Source organism: Portunus trituberculatus, chromosome 30, assembly GCF_017591435.1.
Source record: "Portunus trituberculatus isolate SZX2019 chromosome 30, ASM1759143v1, whole genome shotgun sequence".
Lineage (NCBI taxonomy): Eukaryota > Metazoa > Arthropoda > Malacostraca > Decapoda > Portunidae > Portunus > Portunus trituberculatus.
The window spans coordinates 10,145,506-10,155,249 of NC_059284.1; positions in this window are offsets into that span (position 1 = coordinate 10,145,506).

The following is a 9,744-nucleotide window of genomic DNA, read 5'->3' on the forward strand; positions in this document are numbered from 1 at the left end:
ACCGCCAATACGAAGCACTAATAAGGCGCACGAGTGAACCAACAGATTGCATTCATCTCACATTCTCGCTCAAGGACTTTATCTGTGTGTGTGTTTGAGAGAGAGAGAGAGAGAGAGAGAGAGAGAGAGACTACAAACAACAGTCAAAATTAATAAAAAATGCAAATCTTAAATAGTTTTTGAAAATTTACATGTGGGAATGATAAAACAAAACTATATCAGGGAAACAGGTAAATAGCCATCAATCAATTCATACCAGAAAAGAAAAGGAGAGTCAAATCTATACAGTCTTCAAATTTAAGAAGAGGAAATATAGAAACCCAGAAGAACAACACAAGAACACACTGAAGGAAAGGCATGTGAAATATAGAGCCTTCAAACTCAACAACCTAAGGAAATATAGAAAACCAGAACAACACAGAAACAAAGGCAGAAAAACAGGAGTGTAAAATCTAGTCTTCAAATTAACAAAAAAGAATAAAGAAAACCAGAACAACAACAACAAAAACGCACTGAAGAAAAGTAGTGTAAAATTTATATACCTCAAATTTAACAACCCAAGGGAATAAAGAAAATCCAGAAGAACAACAGAATAACAAAGACTCGTCAATGGCTTTACAACTTGAGGGAGGGAAACGGAAACTAGACGAAGCAAACAACGCTCAACTTCCGCACAGCCACACTCGCCACAGCGCCGAGGAATGAAAGGAGGCAGGCGTTGCGTACACGGAAGGTTCTCAGGTGGTCCTCTCAAGTGGGCCGTGAAATAGGAGAGGCAAGGCTAATTGGCTGTCACCTGCCCCCGCCTCCCTCATCGACGCGCGATCGGAAACCAGGGAAGATGTTTGAAATAGAAGCGAATTAGGACTTAAGGGATTTCACACTTTGCAATGAGTTTTTGTTTTTATTTTACTGGAATGGTTTTGTTGTTCTTGTGTTGGAGTGTAAAGTCAGGGAAGATGTTTGAAATGCACTCAAATTATAACTTATTGGATTTCACACTTTGCAATGAGTTTTTGTTTGGGTTTGTTTAGCGAAAAGGTTTTGTTGTTCTTGTGTTGCCGTGAAAAGTCAGGGAAGATGTTTTGAAATAGACGCGAATTTGAACTTCAGGAATTAGAACCTTTCAGTACCATGACGCGTTTTCATATACGTTCTGCTTACTATTTGGTGATTATGTACAGTGTCAGATACTTATGTGGTGATTAAAATAATGAAGACTCTGGCCATAAATCTTCTGACCTCCAAAGACCCTTCCTAATGCAAATAAAATCGTCTATTCATATCCAAAAATCATGATAAAAATGCGTCCCAGTACTGAAGGGGTTAAGGGATTTCACACTCTGCAATGACTTTTCTTTTGGTTTGTTTAGCGGAAAGTTTTTGTGGTTCCTGTGTTGGTATGAAAAGATAAGTGTTTGAAATTGATAGAGGTTATATATGAAGGCATTCCTCGCTTTGTTGTTGGTTCATATACCGTGACATTAGTTTGTGTGGCGCGTTTGAAAAGAAAAGGTTAAAATGAAAGGTTTTTGATGTTTAGAGATCAGATGCCAAGGAATTCAACTTACATTTATCAACACAGCTTTGCCATCCTGTACAGCGTCGGTTGGTTCGTTGGATTTTATGTGTGATGGAAAGTTTAACCCCTTGAGCACCATGATACGTTTCCATATTCATTCTGGTTACTATTTGGCGATTTTATACAGCTTCAGAAACTTATGTGGGGATTAAAATAGTGAAGACTCCGGCCATTATTCTCCTGACCTCCTTAGACCCTTCCTAATGTCAATAAAATCGTCTAATTATATCCAAAGGTCATGGTAAAAACGCGTCTCAGTATTGAAAGGGTTAAGAGAATGGCAGAATATGTGTTACTGACAGACATTAATAGTTGAAACCTTCCAAGCCTGCCAGATTATACATTTTAATATAATTTTTTCTCTGTCTAGATTTTATTTTGGTTATTATTTTCATGAAGACTTTAATCATCAAGAAAGGTGTTAGAAATTTACTGTTGAGGAGTTTTGGCACTTGTAATTAGAATGTGTAGTTTCTCTTTATGTAAGTACTAGTGGCAGGATCGTGTTATTTAATGAGATGTCGTGTTCTGGAAGGGCTTTGATCAATGGATAAGTGATTACTGAGTATGTTTTGAGTCCTTGTGTGGCTTCGAGTCTTGCGAATTCATTTCCTGGAGCGAATGAAGCATTTCTGGCGCTGATTAATTCATTACAAACCATCACCTCAATCCTCAGAGAAATCTACACGAACCATATCACCAGAAACCCTTTAAACACTCACAAATTCCCTCTCAAAGTGTATCCAAACCACGGTCCCTTACGGAATTTCCTGAAGCATTATGGAACTTTTGCGAGGCATTCTGAACTCCCCTTTTGAAACATCGAAACACCTTCCGGCTCGTGTTTCGCGCAACTGGATTGGATATCTTGGGGCGAGGTTGAGTTTGTGAGGGAAAATCTGAGCTGGGTGAAGATAGACGGAGAGGGAAAGGGGAAAGGGAGAGAAAAGGGAAAACAAGGGAAGATATTGGAGAGGATGAGAGGTATTGGCGTTGTGGTGTCAGAGGGGGAGAGGAATTTAATGCTAATAGAGAACAGGGAGAGAGAGAGAGAGAGAGAGAGAGAGAGAGAGAGAGAGAGAGAGAGAGAGAGAGAGAGAGAGAGAGAGAGAGAGAGAGAGAGAGAAGGGGATATGTGGAGGATTTGTGTCTAATTTCAGGTATTGAAGAGGGAGACAGGTGTGAAGGACAGGTACTCAAGAGAAAGAGGGAGAGAAGAGAAAGAGAGAGAGAGAGAGGGAGAGAGAGGGAGAGAGAGGCAGGGAAGGAGGAAGGGAGAGAGGAAACCTTAGAGAGAATTATTCCTGGCGTGCGAGGGGAAATATGAGGGAAGGGCCGCATTAACTGTTACTTTGAGTTACACGTGAAGGGGAAAGGGGCGCGTGGGTTGTAGGCTTTGATTTACTAATGATGAAGGGGTGTGATTATTGAGATGTCCAGGAAAGAGGAGAAGCAAGGAAGAAGTGAAGCTAAAATGAAGTGAAGTGAAATGAAGAGATTGTTATGTTTAGATAGATAGATAGATATGAAGAGAAGTGAAGTGAAGAGGGAGGATTATGTTTAGATAGATAGATAGATAAATGAAAGACGGATTGATTAGTTATGTTAGGTTAGATATATATAGATAGATTGAGAGAGAGAGAGAGAGAGAGAGAGAGAGAGAGAGAGAGTGTGTGTGTGAATGAGACAGACAGACAGACACAGAGACAGAGACACATAAACAAAGAAACAGAAATAGAGGCATAGAAACCCACACAAATAAAACAGAAAAAGTAAAAAACAGCTAAAAAACAAAGAAGACAGAAAGAACAAGACTCAAAAGACAACACAACTAAGAGAGAGAGAGAGAGAGAGAGAGAGAGAGAGAGAGAGAGAGAGAGAGAGAGAGTCACTTCCCTGCAATCCCCAATCATTACTGCAGGTTTGGTATCTTTGTTGCTTCAATTCCCCAGCAGACTTTAGCAGACGTGAGATGGGAGGAAGAGGAAGAGGATTGGGAAGAGTAAGAAGCTGTGGGTGAGAAGTGGAGAAGGGGAGGGAAGGGCGCAGGAGGGAGAGAAAAAGGGTAAGGTTGGGAAAGACTGGGAAAGAGAAGTAAATGGAAAAAAAATGAAAGAAAGGGGAAAAATGGAGGTAAAAGGAATGAAAAAGGTGAAAGGTAAAATAATAAAAGAAATTAAATAGGAAAGGAAGGAGAGAAAAGGGCAAAGAAGAGAAGGAAGTGAAAGGGAAAAAGATAAGTAGAGGAAAGAAAGGGATAAGAAAAAAGAAAGGGAAGGTAAGATAATTCGAGAAGATAAGAAAGAGAAGGAAATGGGAAAAAAATGAAAGAAAAGGAAGGAAGAGAAGCAATAGGAAAGGAAAGATAGTGATAGGTAAGATAATAAAGAAAGGGGAGAGGAAGGAGAGGGAAAAGAGAGAAAAGGAAGAGGAAAAAAAGGAGAAGTATGAAAAGGGAAGGACATAGAAAAGAAGGAAGTGAAAAGGAAGAAAAGATACGCAGAGGAAAGGAAAAGGAAAGGAAAGGAAAGGGAAGGTAAGATGAAAATAAAATAAAAAGGAAAGAAAGAAAAGGAAAAATAAGAAAGGAAGGAAGGAAAGAGAAAGAGAGGGAAGACAAGAGATGCTCCTCTGCCATGCTAATGAAGTGAAGCTCAGGTGAGAGGAAGCAACTCACGTGGCTCGAAGTAATTAAGAAGCACTCCCAGACACGCAGGCAAAATCTCTCTCTCTCTCTCTCTCTCTCTCTCTCTCTCTCTTGGGAAACAGACAGAAGCTCTCCGTAAAGATCTAAATGCTATGAATTGTACATGTTTATGCAAGCACTTGAATAATGAAACTTTCTGAATAATAAATGAGCCGCGAGGGAAGAGAAGCAGTAGTTCAGGGAGCCCTCTCTGCCTCACACACCACCGCCACGCCACTTGTCCCGGCCCCGCTACTCACTGCACCTTCTACCACTGCCGCCACCACCACCACCACCACCACCACCAACACCAACACCGCTAGTCATTGTACTTTCTACCACCGCCACCACCACCACCACCACTGCTGGCGCTGGTTATTGTACCTCACCACCACCACCAACAACAACAACAATAACAACAACTACAACAACAACAACAACACTTTGCTGCTTCTGTTCAATTTTACCACTATAACTCAATGTTGTCTTCTACTATTTCTACTACTACTACTGCTACTGCTACTGCTACTGCTACTGCTACTGCTACTACTACTACTACTACTACTACTACTACTACTACTACTACTACCACCACCACCACCACTACTACTACTACTGCTGCACACACAACGACACTACTACTACTACTACTGCTGCTAGTGCTAGTGCTACTGCTACTGCTACTACTACTAATACTATTACTTCTACTTCTACTACTTCTGATACTACTACTATCACTATCACACTACCACTACACAACATCGACACTACTACTACTACTACTACTACTACTACTACTACTACTACTACTACTACTACTACTACTACTACTACTACTACTACTACTACTACTACTACCACCACCACTACCATGTTATGTATTTCTCAAACTTTGTAACTCGACAACGCTACCAACAAATTTGCATGACTAATCAACCGTATACACACACACACACACACACACACACACACACACACACACACACACACACACACACACACAAACACACACACCATCCTTCTGAAAATTTATAGGCCTAAGGAGAATCTGGCTTTTGCATTATGCCTCTAAATGATCTCCTTCTTATCAGTGAATTAAACAGAAGCCGAGCCACTCCTTACTATTCATAGGAAATTAGAGTGATAGGCAGCGAAGGGTGGAGGAAGGAGATAAGGCTATGGGTGGAGTAGGACGTGAGTGGCGCAGGAAGGAAGGAAGGAAGGAAGGAAGAGGAGATAAGATGGTAAAGGAAAGGAATTAAGGAAGTGAAGGGAGTAAAGGAAAGGAAAGAGGGATTTAGAAAGAGAAGTAAGGGTAGAGAGAGAGAGAGAGAGAGAGAGAGAGAGAGAGAGAGAGAGAGAGAGAGAGAGAAAGATGACAGCCAGAATCACAGAGTTGAGTTGTGAGAACCAACAGTGAATGTTTATCCAGCTCTCTCTCTCTCTCTCTCTCTCTCTCTCTCTCTCTCTCTCTCTCTCTCACTACGCACAAAAAAGAAAACGGGAAGCGTCCTCTGCCCATCCAATAACAAAGAGGAACAAAAAACGGGCGTCAATGAACAAGAGAGTGTCATGAATATAAAAGCATCCATACAGGGAACAATAGACGACACACACACACACACACACACACACACACACACACACACACACACACACACACACACACACACACACACACACAGGAGGAAGTTCAAAGTATAAAGTGTTCTTGTGTACGAAGTGATACAGACATTTTTTTGAAGTTTGAGGTCAGTTCTGAAGCTTTTTTTTTACAATTTTTTGTTATTGGAAATTTGATGAAACGTGGCTTGTGGAAGGGGGCAAGAATAAAGAAGAGGGAATATGATGAATAAGTGAAGGTAATAATCAGAAATGGACGTTGCCGAGTATGATGGAAATAGAGTAAGTGTAGGAATGATAGAAGATGTAAAGAAAAATAACTGGTAACTGAAATTTAAAGACAAAAATAATAAAGAGAAGTTTGAATGAATGAATGAAAGGAAGAAATAGAGGAAAAGTACAAGTTCAGAAGTTAGGAAATATGTAAACGAGAGAAGGAAATATATTGAAAAAAAAACTGTAATAAAAAAGAAACAAGACATAAACAAGAAAAGACAAAAAATAAAAAAAGACACGAAAAGTATAATTGAAAAATGATATAAAAACCGCAAAAAAAAAAAGAAAAACGAAAAACAAAACCTTAATACAAAAAATAAAAAGTATAAGTAACTGGAGGCAAATGAACTTGCTGCATAAGTCCCAGGAAGACAACAAGACACGGCGGGGGAGTGAGCATCGGGACCGCAGCGTCAACATGGCGGGGAGGGAGATCAAAGGCTCTTCTGGGGAATTTGATAAAGGACACGATGCCTTGATGGTGGCAGCGGTCGGGTGTGGGCGTTCCGCGATCAGCAACCCGAGGAGAAGACCCTTTGAAGGAGATCGAGGCGTTCAGACGGAAGGATAAAGGGGGCTATGGGGGACTGGGAAGAGACAACGAGGTACTGTGGTGAAGGTTGAGAAGAGACTAGCCCACATTCAGAAACGCCTTGCTCTCTCTCTCTCTCACCACGACAGTTTTCCTCGGCCACAGAGACAACTAGCTGGGTTTTGAAGATAGTTTCTCCTTATAGTAATCTAGAAATCTTGCCAATCCACCGCCGAAAACATAAAAATACCCTTAAAAACATGAATATCTTCAACTGAAGCCTTTGGACAGTTGTGATGGTGAGAGCAAAATGTTTAAGAATACTTGCCTGAAAGCTCGTAATCTGAAACCCTTCTATTCCCCACCTCTACTATTTCTAAAGGCTTCATTTAAATTTACACGAGTATTTAAGATGTTTTTATGGTTTTAAAAGTAGATTGACAAGATTTCTTCATTATTGACTGCAGAAACACTTGAAAACCCTGCTAATCATCTAGTTGGCCTTGGAAAAATAGTCGCGGTGAGAGAGCAAAGAGTTTCTGAATACCAGCCAAAGTTGTGTGGAAGCTTTCAAAGACAAGAGAGTACTGTAGTTGCTGTGAAGAGGACTGTGAAAGAGACTTAAGCTGCGTGGAAGCTGAATAGACAAACGGAGGTGCTGTGAAGATCGTGTGGGTGTAAAGAGGCTGCCAGGAGATATGTCAAAGCTGTGGTATGATAAAAAGATTTTGTGAGTGTTGTGTAAACCCTGTGAAAAGAGAGTTTAGAGCTGTGTGGAGGCTGAACAGAGAAGGTGAGGTGCTGTGAAGACCGTGTGGGTGTCAAGAGGCTGTCAGGAGATGTGTTAAAGCTGTGGCATGATCAGAAAATTGTGAATGCTGTGTAAATACTGTGAAAAAAGAATATTGGGGGCTGTTTTAGGAGCTGTGTGCTGTGAGAGGCCTGAAGATGCTAAGTTGGGGTTACTAAAATGCTATTTGCTGTGACTGGTGCTGTGACTCGTGCTGTGAGGAGTGGAGAGTAAATCGTGCTGTAACTAAAGAAATGGTGTGAGGAAGATGAAGGAGTGTATGGGAGGTAGTGGCTATTGTGATGGTTTCTATAGTACACAAAGAGGCTGCGACTGTGTGCGAAGGCCATTGAAGGAGTGTTTATGGCTACCGAGGAGGAATTGTGAAGAGTGTGAGTGGGTGAAAGGAACTGTTAGAAAAGGGACGCAAGGGAGGGAATCAAATAAAACCCATAGAAACTCAAATCCGGAAGAAAAGAGTGTTATGAAACGCCTCCTTTGAAAACGTGATTCTTTTGTATCTTTCTTAATATTATTCCCTTCATATTCAGTCTGGTTACTGTTTGGTGATTTTATACAGCTTCAAATACTTATGTGGTGACTTGAATAGTGAAGAGTGGCCATTAATCTTCTGACCTCCATAGACCTTTCCTAATGTAAGAAAAATCGTCTAATCATACTCAGAACTCAAGGTAAAAATGCGTCTCAGTACTGGAGTTAATAGTAGTAGTAGTAGTAGTAGTAGTAGTAGTAGTAGTAGTAGTAGTAGAGGCAGAGAACGTACCTTGATTGCATAGAGTAAACCTGTGACACTTCATTCACTGCTTCATTGCTTCGAATCTCCCACCAAAACCACTTCACTCTTTCCTTTCCTTCCCATTGGTTCAAATTGCTCGCCATCTTCCACGCTATTGGTCCTGCCGCAGATTAACCCGGGGCGCTATTGGCTCTTCTTTCGAGACTGGCGCTCCTATTGGCTGAGGAAGGGAGGCTGCTGGAATGCTATTGGTGGTTGGTGAAGTAAGATTGGGTGCCGTTATGTTATGATTTACGCTTCTCGTGTGAAGATAAATGTTTTAATAACTTGAATCTAACGTTACTTGAGGAGGAGGAGGAGGAGGAGGAGGAAGAAGAATAGGAGGAGTAGGAGAAGGAGGAGGAGGAGGAGAAGGAGGGTTAGTGAAGTCTTGTTGTTGGAAGTACATGAAATATGGTCAAAGTCTTGCTACTAGTCTTCCTTTTTTTCTTCTTTTCTTCTTTTTCTTCTGTTTTTTTTCTTTTCCTTTTTTATTGAGATTTTTTTATGGTGTTTTCTATTTTTTTCTTTCTTTGTTTGTGTTTTTGTACATTTTCTTCTTTTTCGTGTCATTTTTTTCCTCTTTGTTTCCAGGATGTTATTTTGTGCAGGTTTAAATATGTGATTTCTTTTCTTTTCCTCTTTTCTTCCTTTTTTTTTAATCTCGGTTCTCGTTTTCTTTGTTTTTCCTTTGTTGTTGTTGTTGTTGTTGTTGTTGTTGTTGTGATTAGTATTGTTGCTGTTGTTCTTTTTCTTTTTTCTTCTTTTTTTTTCTTTTCTTCTTCTTGTTTCTCCTCTCCCTCCTTCTTTTCCTTTGCCTCTTTCTTCTTCTTCTTCTTCTTCTTCTTCTTCTTCTTCTTCTTCTTCTTCTTCTTCTTCTTCTTCTTCTTCCTCTTATTCTTGACATTTTGACGGATTTTAGGATTCGAAAGGTATTTGTGAGCTTTGCATACATACATACATACATACATACATACATACATACATACATACATAGAGAGCGTTGCGTAAAACCGTCACGCTCGCTACGATACACACACACACACACACACACACACACACACACACACACACACACACACACACACACACACACACACACACACACACACACACACACACACACACACGAATGAATGCAGGAGTGCCCTTATGATATCATTTGTCAACCACACTGTTCCGTCCTCCTCCTCCTCCTCCTCCTCCTCCTCCTCCATTTTCTTTTCCTTTTCCTCCTCTTCCTCTTCCTCTTCCTCCTCCTCGCAATCTCTTTCTCCGCTCGCTTCCTCCATTTGCAGACCGCCATAGTAAGTTGTGTTCTTTTCACTTAAGTTTATTATTGTGTTCATTTCTCTTTCTTTAGCATAGTTGAGCCTTTTCACTTCCTATTTATTGCTTTTATGTTTCCTTTTCTCATTTTCTATTTTCGTTTTCTCTTTCGTTCGTTTCTGAGCCTCGT